A 12,220-nucleotide genomic window follows, 5' to 3' on the forward strand; every position below is an offset into this window, starting at 1 on the left:
AAGGTATCCATTATTTTGTCATAATAAGTAAAAGAAAAAGTGAATTTCCTCTTCACCAATATTGACTTAGAGTAAAGCCATCCTAAACAAGTAGACAAAACAAACCAGAGATATGGGTGAAGAAAGAAAAAACTAGCCTGAACTATGGGGCCCGACCTCCCTATTTCCATGCCAGAGCTACTTAGCTGAATTAAGGTTTGCCATCTCGCTGTTCCTACACTCTAGATTGAAAGTTTGAAAGTAAAAGGGTCAAAAGTGAATTTTTCCTACTTAAATTCATTAGAAGACATGGTTTTCCTGGAATCTTTTGCTCTTCTTTAAAAGGTTTATTTGATTTGCTTAGCAGTGAAATTTTGTGCCAAGGGAAGACTAAGCTGAAACAAAATGTATCATTAGGTAAGGATATGAAGGTGAGAATCCTGTATCAACTCAAGAATGTCAATTATTTCCCAGCAGATGATACTGAAATATTAGATCACCAGAGGAAAATATTACAGTGAAAGTACATTAGACAAAATAGATTTCATTTAATTGTTAAGATAAAAAGATATATGATTTTCTTTGTTAACTGTTGGAGGAGACTTCTGAATACTTTGTGCATGCTGCATTTGACCAAGAACAAGTTAACTATATTCTGTTGGAAATGGGGCACACATCTCATCCTAGTAACTCCTCATTGAGATTTTCAAAAGTTCCAAAGAACTGAAGATGTATCAAGATATCATAAACAAACAGACAAAATGGTAACTGGCAATATTCCAAACAATGTCAAACTGTATGTCTTAAATGCAAAATGTCTGGAAATTAGTGATTTAAACAATCAGGACATAGAAACAGACCCCAACTCAGCAGCCACAGAAGCCCAGAAACTGCAAACTCTCAGAAACTATCTTTTATAGGCTCATTCCAGTTAGAATTCCTAACTTGAGTTCTATACAGAATGTGATCAATGAAAAGGCACAGAATGTATTTGATTTTATTTTAGCATAATGAAAATGGCCTTTTATTCATATTTAGACACCAAATAGATTATAAATATTGTCTTGAATACTTCGTCTTAACCAGCCTCCTGCATTAAAAAAAAAAAAAAAAAGTGTTTTCATTTCCATTTCCAAAAAAGCAACTTGAATTTAAAGAAGAAATTACATGGTAAAAACATAACAGACAAAAAACTCTGAACATCTTCCTATAAGACCACCAATTCTTCCAAGTCTACTATGTTATGTATTCTTTTTTTTTTTTTTTTTTTGACAAGCAGAGTGGACAGTGAGAGAGAGAGAGAGACAGAGAGAAAGGTCTTCCTTTTTGCCGTTGGTTCACCCTCCAATGGCCACTGTGGCCGGCACACCGCACTGATCTGAAGCCAGGAGCCAGGTGCTTCTCCTGGTCTCCCATGTGGGTGCAGGGCCCAAGAACTTGGGTCATCCTCCACTGCACTCCTGGGCTACAGCAGAGAGCTGGCCTGGAAGAGGGGCAACCGGGACAGAGTCCGGCGCCCTGACCGGGACTAGAACCCTGGGTGTCGGCGCCGCAGGTGGAGGATTAGCCTAGTGAGCCACTGCGCCAGCCATGGAATGACTTTGTAAAAAGAATACATCCTCCGCCTGCAGCGCAGACACCCCGGGTTCTAGTCCCGGTCAGGGGTCCGGATTCTGTTCCCGTTGCCCCTCTTCCAGGCCAGCTCTCTGCTGTGGCCCAGGAGTGCAGTAGAGGATGGCCCAAGTGCTTGGACCCTGCACCCCATGGGGGACCAGGAGAAGCACCTGGCTCCTGCCATCGGATCAGCGCGGTGCGCCGGCCGCAGCGGCCATTGGAGGGTGATCCAACGGAAAAGGAAGACCTTTCTCTCTGTCTCTCTCTCTCTCTTACTGTCCACTCTGCCTGTCAAAAAAAAAAAAAAAAAGTCATTCCATGATGCTTGCCTGCTTCAGCTGTTCTCTTTTAGTTTATGAAAGAAGTAATGGAAACCATTACTAATAAGGGAATTCATAGGGACAGGAGTGCAGTACAATCTAATTGAATTAATAACGACAGTTAGAATTTTCCCTTTCTAGTCTTTTCAATTCCCTGGACCCTGTATTTATGCCATTCATTCTGCACAGTTCTTCCTTTGTGTGCATTTCTCTTTTCTCCACAATTTCATCACAGGAAAATCTATAAATAATTAAGAAGAGCTACTGACTACAAAGACAAACATAGAATTTCCCTTCATCGGGGAGTGTGATGCACTCCTTTGTCCTCTCCTTCATAATTTTCTCTTTGTTTCTTGGACATAATGTGCTTGCCTAGATACTGCAGGTTACCCTATGAGGAAAGGTTTATTTTTGTTGATAAGAAGCCATATATAGAAATCTGTGGAGCATGTTGTATTTTCTATTTCTCTTACTCAAGTTCTTTATGTATTTTAAAAATATTTTCTAGATAATTCCACATTGGTTAAATGCATAAAACTCTGAGGAAATTCAAAGATGTGAACACAAAACCTATTCCACCTCAGATCAGTAAGAAACCATCTAACTTTTGGTTATAAAGATGCATATCGGGTTACTTCCTACTCTTTTCTTATAAAACTTCTCTTAACTTTTACTGGCTCATCCTACTATATTACAAAAGTGAGTTTATTCTGTGACTTTGATTAAACAATGACAGTCAGAAACAATGACATCAGGCAAGAGAGGCTGAAACAGCTGAAGTCTTGACATTTGTCATGTCCTGAAATAGACAGACCTAGTACCGACAGAGCTGAGGAGACATGTCCATTTCCACCTCACTACTGACTTTAGTGAAGCTGCCTTTTTCTTTAGCGCTGCTTCACTTTCACTTTCACAGGTCAACTCCCATCAGAAACAAGGTTTCTCTGTAATAATGCTGTGGTGAATATTGTCTGTCCACTGGAAATATTTAGTTACAGGAACAGTTTATTGAAATAGGACCTGACCTTTGTATTCTTCAAATCACTGAAATATAAAGGGAAAAGTATAGGTGATAAATAATAGTTAAGAATATTATCTTACATTTATATTTCATCATTAATTTTTCACGATGCTGATATATAATACATATTATCCTTACCAGAAATTTAAGACATGAGGAGATTAAGTATGAGTGGCTACACTTCACAGACAGGTCAAAGGACACATGGGTGGTGAAAGGAGTGGTATTAAAACTTCAGCCACCTGTAGTACCAGCATCCCACTTGAGTTCGGTTTAAGTCCCAGCAGACCCACTTCAGATCCTACTCCTAGTAATGCACCTGGGAAAGCATCAAACTATGGCCCAAGTGCATGATCCCTGACATACACATGGGAGACCCAGCTGGAGTTCCAAGCTTCATTGAGGCCATTTGGGGACTGAATCAGCAAATGGAAGAATGTGCACTCTCTCTTTCCCCGGTCACTCTAATAAATAAATATTTTCAAAAACATAAATAAAAAATTAAAACCACAGCCTCCAGCTCTTAACATCCTATTCTCAATTTCTTTTCTTTTGGTTCCTATGTATCTATTCCTAGTATGATCCTATATTACTGTTCTCTATTTTGGTTCTCATGCTCCTAGGATCTAATGAAGACCACTTAGGGTTAAAGTGCCTGCCATGTTCGGATGTATTCTCAGTGGGTTCCACAGGAGTCATGTGTTAACATTCAATCCTCACTGTAAGGTATAAGAGGGTGAAACTGAATCCCACTACTGTGTTGACAGGTAGAGCTTTTTGGAGACGATTAGGTTTAGATAAGGTCATCAGAATGGTGCACCTGTGGTTGAAGGCTGGTGGTTTTATGAGAAGAGAGAAAGAAACCAGAAGGCATAAACATGCTCCCTTTCTCTTGCTATGTTACATCCTGTGCTGCCTTGGGATTCTGTCAGCAAGGAGGCCATCACCAGGGGGCAGGGATTAGGATGCCACTTGGGACACTCACATCCCATATCCGAGTGCCTGGTTTGACTCTGGCCTCCTCTACTTTGGATGCAGCTTCCTGCTAACGTGTACCCTGGGCAGCATCAGAGGATGACTCAAGTACTTGGGTCCCTGACAACCATGTAGGAGACCAGTATTGAGTTTTGAGCTCCTGGATTCAGCCTGGCCCAGCCCAATGTGGGCATTTAAGTACTGAGCCTGAGCCCATGCATGGATGATCTATGGTCTCTCCCTCTCTCACTGCCTTTTAAATAAAGGGAGGGAGGGAAGGAAGGGAGGGAGGGAGGGAAGGAAGGGAGAAAAGGAAAGGGATGGGGAGGGAGGGAGGGAGGGAAGGAAAGGGATGGGGAGGGAAGGGGAGGGGAGGGGAGGGGAAGGGATGGGAGGCGAAGGGAAGGGAAGGGAAGGGAAGGGAAGGGAAGGGAAGGGAAGGGAAGGGAAGGGAAGGGAAGGAAAAGGCAGACGTTACCAAATTTGGCCCCTCAATCTTGCACTCAGAGAACTGTGAGCCAAAATAAACCTCTCTTCTTTATAAAGTAACCCAGCCTCAGGCATTTCATTATAGTAAGGCAAAACTGATTAGCACACTGCTTAATTCCATGCTTCAATAAAAAGCATTCAGTAAATACAAATGAGATTCAGCTGTATCTTGGTGGCCTGCGGCAATGGAGAAAGTCAGTGAGGCCAGTAGTCACTGAGCCTGCCTGCTCAGAAGAGGAAGGGAGTGCAGGCAGACTGGCTGGGCAGCACTCAGTGAGGACTGCATGACCCTGTTGCTCAGACAGCGAGCACAGACAAAACATTTCATGGAATATAAGTCAACAGTTGATGCAAATCAAGAAAAAACTCCAGAACAAATAATGTAAGAATATCAAATCAAGACTACAATTGAAGCTCTGAAGAAGGAAATTGAAGAGGTAAAAATTGTTTTTAAAATGCAACATATTGTATTAGACAGGATATAACATTCGGCTGTACTTAAAAGAAAACTTGGAGAAAATTGATGCCAAGGGGAGATTTAAGATGACTGGTTAGGGTACAGCCATACAAACTTAAGCTGCTTTGGGATATGAAAAGAACAAAGGAAGAACTTCATTTCCAGGGGTCTGATTGACAGAAATTTTCAGGGAAGAAGTGAAAAAAAAAAAAACAATGAAGACTCTGTGGGACATGAAGAGAGAAGAAGGAGACACCATTTCAGCCAGCCATGCAATGCAGCCAGCTTCTGGCTGTGAGTTGAGGCCATCTTGCCACATCAATATGGAAGAAATCACCATGCACCCTGCCACTCAGAGTTTTAGCTGAGAGAGAATTCCAGTCACCCTATTGACTTTAGTTCAGTCTGGAGATTTGCCTGGGGTGTAAACAGTTGCTGAGCTTGGAGGAGGGAAGCTGCCTAACCTCTGTGCCCTCTCCCACTCCCACAGAGTGCCATATTTAGCAGCAGAGAGTCATACCACATGCCTCTATTCTCCTACAGCATCATAGACAGAGTCAGGACAACATGTGGGGCAAAAGGCAGATTCTCGACATCCTGCAACTGTGGGATTTGGGGCATGAGCCCCAGAACTACACTCATGCACTCCATGTGAGCAAGGGGAATTCCCCTTAGCTTCTGGGGGCTAACAATAAGAAGAAGCCCATAAAAAAATCCATTCCCACCCTTGGCGATCTGGGTAATGACCCCACTATGCCCTATAACACCAGGGCTGTAACAATTCATTATAAATTTTTTGGTGCCACTGCAATCTACCTGGTGGACATAGGAAACAAGCTACCTGTATTCCACCTCTTTAGACTCAAACCCTCCAGAGTTAAATCTCTTTTATACCTTGTAGTTACCCAAAGGGCTGGGGAAGGGTTCAGTTCACATCCTCTAGCCCTAGGAGTAGGGCTGTGTTATAAGCCACAGCGTTGGTTGGACTCTCCTAACAGGACCTGAGGAAGGGTCCATCCACATCACACAGTCCTAGCACCACAGCAATTGGTGCCCCAAGACCTGGCATCTCCCAGACTTGCCAGTAGAACAAGGGGGCAGAAAGTCTGACACTGAACTCTCTATGGACAAAGGATATACACCTAAGGAAACCCTTATTCACCTCAAAACAATGACTCTATCCCTATAAACTGTAGCAGACTAGTCCATTGTGTCATTTATAGACACAACTGACATTAAGACAAAAAAAAATCACCTCGAGATTATAATCCTGGGCTCACCTAGGACCAAAGCCAAAGCAACAAATCAAGTGATACCGTGCATACTAGCTAAACCATAAACTGATAAACTCTTTTACAGTAAAGTCTACTCCATAAAGAAAAGGTGATGAATATATTAGATGAGCAGATGTCAACATAGTGACACAGGAAATTTCCCTGACCTGAAGTGCTGGCATCCCATGTGGGTGCTGGTTCTAGTCCCGGCTGCTCCTCTTCCGATCCAGCTCTCTGCTGTGGCCTGGGATAGCAGTAGAAGATGACCCAAGTCCTTGGGCCCCTGCACCCACGTGGGAGACCTGGAAGAAACCCCTGGCTTCTGGCTTCGGATCGGCACAGCTCTGGCCGTTGTAGCCATCTGGGGAGTGAACCAGTGGATGGAAGACCTCTCTCTCTGTCTCTACCTCTCTATGTAACTCTGTCTTTCAAATAAATAAAATAAATCTTTAAAAAAAATATAGAGAGAAATGTCTCAAACTAAAGATGTAATGATGCACCTTGAAGACAGAAAAACAAACCAAATCGAAAATCAGCAGGACATGCAAAATAATAAGGATCAGAACAGAAATAAATAAAATTTAAAAATCAAAAAATCTCAAAATTAAAAATTTTCAGAAAATAAAGAAAATAGGTAAATTTCTAGTCAAACAAAGGATAAAAAGAGAAAAAATTCAAAGAGAAAAAAATTCAATTAGCATGAAAAATAAGACATTACAATGGACACCACTGAAATACAAAAGATCCTAGGAAACTGCTCTGAAGAACTATGTGCTAATAAACTGGAAAACCTTGAAGAAATGGATAAATTCCTGGATTCATATAACCTTCCAAGATTAACTCAAGAAGATATAAACAACATAAACAGACCCATAATTAGCAGTGAGATTTCAACAGTAATCAAAAGTCTTTCATCAAGGAAAAGACTGGGACCTGATAGCTTTACTACTGAATTCTGTGAAACATTCAAAGAGGAAGTAACTCCAATACTGTTCAAAATATTCCAAAACACTGAATAGGATGGAAGTCTGCCAAACTTTTTACGAGGGAAGCATTACTTTAATGCTAAAACCAAATACATGACACAAAAAGTAAACTACATACCTATATCTTTAATGAAACTAGATGCAAAGATCCTCACCAAAATACCAGCAAATCAAATCTAAAATCACATCAGAAAGATTATGTATCATGGTCAAGTGGGATTTATTTCAGAAATGCAAAGGAGGCTCAACATTCACAAATCAATATATGTCATAAATCACATCTATAAAATGAAAAAAAACCACATGGTATCTCAATAGATTCAGAGAAGGAACATTCCTCAAAATTTATAAATGCTATATATCACAAACCAATAGCCAATATCATACTGAATGGTGAAAATCTGAAAGCACAGATCTGGAACCAGACAAGGATGTCCACTTTGAACACTCTTATTCAATATACTACTGCAATTTTTAAAGAGAAATTAGGGAGGAGAAAGAGAGAGAGAGAGAGAGAGAGAAAGAGAGAGAGAGAGAACGGGCATTGAAATTGGAAAAAAAAAAAGAAGTCAAATTATTCATGTTTGTAGACAACATGATGTTGCACATAGAAAACATAAACACTCCACCAAAACGCTGGTAGGTCAATCAATTCAGTAAAGTCACAGGTTACAAAATAAACATATGAAAAAAGTAGCTTTTTTGTATGCTAATAATGAACTCATAGAAAGAGAAATCAAGAAAGAAATTCCATTCACAATAGCAAAAAAAATCAAATAGTTATGAATAAATTTAACCAAAGAAGTGAATGATCTCTACAATGAAAATTATTAAACATAGAAGAAAGAAATCATCAAGGACACAAAAAAAAATGGAAAGATATTCTTTTCTCATGGATCAGAAGAATCAGTATCATTAAATGTCTATACTAGCTAAAGCAATTTAAAGTTTCAATGTTACCCCTCTCAGAATATCAATGACATTTTTTTCCCTGAGTTGAAGGAGTTTATTCTGCAGGCTTGGTAAATACTAATAAAGGAGTCGGGGAGTGACTGGGGAAGAAGACAATATTAGGCATGTATCAAATTTCCACTGTGGGCCACTGGTGCTTCATGTTGCTGGGGATCTTCCAGAGCCAGCATAGAACATGCATTTGCCAAAAGCATGGGAGCTGGACTATTTACACACCATCTCCATCTAGATATTGACTGAACTAGTACTGACCAAAGGACTTGTGCCTTCTGTGGTGAGGGCAGAATGGGTGCTTACAACCTACCAAAACCCTAGGCAAAGGGCTACAGGCACTGACAATTGAACATTTTCAAACATAAGTCGTAAGGGAGAATGAGCAAGGCACACCTTGGCTGCTACCTAATATGTAGACAATGCATTGCATTGCATTGCACTCAACTGAATTGAAATTAAATGAACTGAGTTGAAAATTATGAGTTCTGCCCATGCCAATTCTTCCTAATTGTATAGGTACAAATCACTCCTTCCTCCAAACAAGCCATTATTAAAAAAATAAATAAATCTTAGTGAGGGGCAGGAGATTGGCCTAGCAAGTGAAACTGCCAGTTGAGATGCCTGTGTCCATAACAGAGTGCCTGAGTTCAAGTCCTGGCTCCCCTCCAAATTCTAGTCTCCTGCAAATGCACACCCTGGGAGGCAGCAAGTGATGGCTCAATTAGTTGAGTCTCTCACCCACGTAGGAGATCAGATTAAGCTCCCAGCTCAATTGAGTCCCGAAGGCATTGCAGGCATTTCTGTAGTGAACAAGCAGAGGGGGTTCTCTCTGACCAATGACATTCTTTACAGAATTTGAAAAAGCAATCCTAAAATTCATTTGGAATCAAAAAAGACCCAGAATAGCCAAAGCGATCCTGAACAAGAAAAATCAAGCTGGAGGCATCACACTACCTGACTACAAAATTGAAACAGCATGGTCTGGCATAAAAACCAACACATAGATCAGTGGGACTGAATAGAGAGCCCAGAAATTAATTCAAACATATAAAGCCAACTGATTTTTGAAAAAAGGTGCTCAGATCATATCTTCTAGTAAGGATAATCTCTTTTAAACAAGCTGCTGCCCAAACTGGATATGTATTTGCAGAAGAATGAAATTAGATCCATCCTTTTCACCATATACAAAAATCAAGATGGATCAAAGACCCAAATTTAAGAACTGAGACAATAAATTTGATGGAAGAAAACGTAGGGAAACACACTAAGACACTGATGTAGGAGACAACTTCTTAGACAAGATCCCCAAAGCACAGGCAACAAACGCAAAACTGGACAAAAGGGACTGTATCATACTCAGAGGCTTTTGAATAGAAAGGGAAATGATCCATAGAGTGAGACATCCAACAGAATGGAAAAAAAATTTACAAACCACAACTGGAGTACATCATGTTTAGTGAAATAAGCTGAACACAGAAAGACAAATACCTCATGTTCTCCCTTATATGTGGGGGCTAAAATTTAAAAGCAAACAAACAAAAAAGAAGAAAATGTCTAGTGGATATGCATTGTTGCAATTTTTTTGTGAAATTTTGTTTTATACCTTTGTCAAACCAGTGGTTAAGAATGTCATATTACCAGGATTTTGATGACCTGTGATTACTTTAAAATTTACTGTATATGGATGGAATGGTCATTTTTCCATTCAATTATTGTTTATAGTCATCGTCTATATTCCCACTTAACGATGGTCCTTTGATTTTTACTTGTTAAACTTCTTATTTAATGAGGTAGTAAGCCTTTTTAGTGTAACATAAATATGTAAAATGTTATCTCAAAAACTAAAATTAAAGAAAAAACTGAAAAGGAGAAGGAAGAAGAGTAGGAGGGAGAGAGGGAAGGAAGAGAGGGAAGGAAGGAAGAAGGGAATGATGGAATACCATTATTTTCTTTGAACTGTATCTACAAATCACATTGAATCTGTTAAAAACTATTTAAAATTTAAATTAAGAAAATTTAAAAAGAAAGAAAATTGATGCCATGATGGTGGACTCATGGATATCATGAAATATGAATCTGTATATGTGAAATACATGAAATTTGTATGTGCTAAATAAAATCTTAATAAGTTCACAGAAAGAATCTATGAATTTAGAGGGAAAACTGCTTATTAGAAAGAAGAGACTAGCATTAAAACAAGCTTCAGAAGATAAGCTTTTAGAAGTACAGACTGAAAAGAACAACCAGAAAGAAGATTTGGACAGTGTGGGAAATTTAGACAAGACCATAGGACAAAATCTACAGATGGAGACAGTTAGCATGTGTTCCAGAACATTGTCTCGAGGAGTGAAGCTAATTAGGTTGAGGGTTCTGCTTTTAAAGAAACTGTTCTACAACTTGAGAAGAATCTCATCATGACCTAATAAGATTTCTATTTTGGCTTTTTTGAGTTCCTTCTTTGATATGTCATTTAAATAGCAGATTTCAAGAGAAATGTAGTTTTGGGACTATTTTAATACTGCAATTTCTTTTAGCTTGAGTCTATACTATAATACAAAACTGTTTTAAATATTATAATTAAAGTGGTTGGCATACTCCAAAAAACTCAAAATCTTATCCTTGGAAGGAAAATATTTGATCCAACTTTCCACTGAATGTGGACATTTTTCTATAACATTCCTAACAGTCCCAATTCTTATGAACATGCTTATGCACTTTTCACACTGAAATATTAGAAAAATATATCTAAATTGCTAGCAGTTTATGGTTATTTATAGTGGGATTGTGAGTTACTGTTTTTGTTTTTCTATATTTAGCATATATCACTTTTACAAGTTAAGAAATAAAAGGAATATAGGTTACTCTATTATTAATTTACAAATAGGACTTCTCTGTTTTTATAGCATCCCATTACATTTTTGGAAAATTCTAAGTTTGACTCTATTAATTACAAGCTATTGTTCACTACTGCAACTAATGTAGTGCTTTCTACATTCTTTTTAGAGAAAACTTAAATTTGAAAAGGTGCACTGCAGTGGGTAATAGCATTAAAATCTGTTATTTAATAATAGAAATACAGATATTTACCTATACTCAAGCCAGAAGCACACTTTTATTTGGAATATTTTTAAATACAAAAGAGACTTAATTGAATTATTTTTATAACTAGCAATGTTCATTCACATTTGTTTATTGTCTCTGTATATTACAAGAATATTATTGTTTCTTATTTCTGTCCAATGAAGAGGTTTCCATCTGAATAAAAAAAAAGCCATTACCTTTTACAGAATACAATACACAGGAAAACTCCTAACTTCTTCTTCAAGGACATGTTTCAAAAATTTTGAGAATTTCATTCCATGTCCTTAGGCAATGGGATTACACTAACACTTTTGACTTGTCCAAAAAGTTTAGGGTAAAAATTTCTATAGCAGATTCTCCAGTAAAATATAGACGAATTTTGTCTCCAAATCTATGTACCTAGGAAAATGGAAATTAAAGAGAGAGAAAAAGATTTTTTTTAAGAAAAAAATCCTCAAGAGTAAATAATTTCAGTGAGAGATGGTCTTATCTACCAGAAATTCCAATTAAACAAGTGGATCTCCACTTGGAAATGTCTCTTTAAACAAAGGCATTATTTTAATAAACATGAAAGGAAAGTCTTTTTACTTGTTCTTACATTCAAGAGCTAAAAGTTTAATTTTAGGAGAGGTGGGGGGGTCACACCTCACTGAAAATGGAGTACAAGCATATGTGTGTACAAATTGAGTATTTAGGAGGCGGCAAGATGGCGGAATAGGCAGGAAGCACACTTAGTCCGGGGGGAGAGAAAGTTTAATATAAGTGGAGATACTGCAGGGTCAAGGAAGAGTAGGGGATGAAACAGCAGAGGAAACTCTTCCGGAACTAGTGATTCACAGTGGACCTGCGTGGAGAGCGTGGGAGCCCAAGTTCGGGACACCAGCGGCAGACTCAACGCACCAGCGCTGGAACGCGAGGTGAGCCGAACCTCAATAGCCCGAGATACCAGCAGGCAAGCGGAAAGAGGAGGCTAGAGGGAGCGAGGCTTGAAACTCCGTGGGGAAAAGTTCACCAGGCTAACTAGAAGAGAGAGAGAGAAAAAATAAAAAAAGTGACTG

At 38.9% G+C, this 12,220-nt stretch overlaps 1 pseudogene; it reads left to right on the forward strand.

The window, feature by feature from the left end:
* Positions 1–740: 740 nt before the first annotated feature.
* Positions 741–10,441, forward strand: LOC133772328 (centromere protein H-like; annotated as a pseudogene).
* Positions 10,442–12,220: the final 1,779 nt, after the last annotated feature.

The sequence above is a fragment of the Lepus europaeus genome, chromosome 13, assembly GCF_033115175.1.
Source record: "Lepus europaeus isolate LE1 chromosome 13, mLepTim1.pri, whole genome shotgun sequence".
NCBI classification, from domain to species: domain Eukaryota; kingdom Metazoa; phylum Chordata; class Mammalia; order Lagomorpha; family Leporidae; genus Lepus; species Lepus europaeus.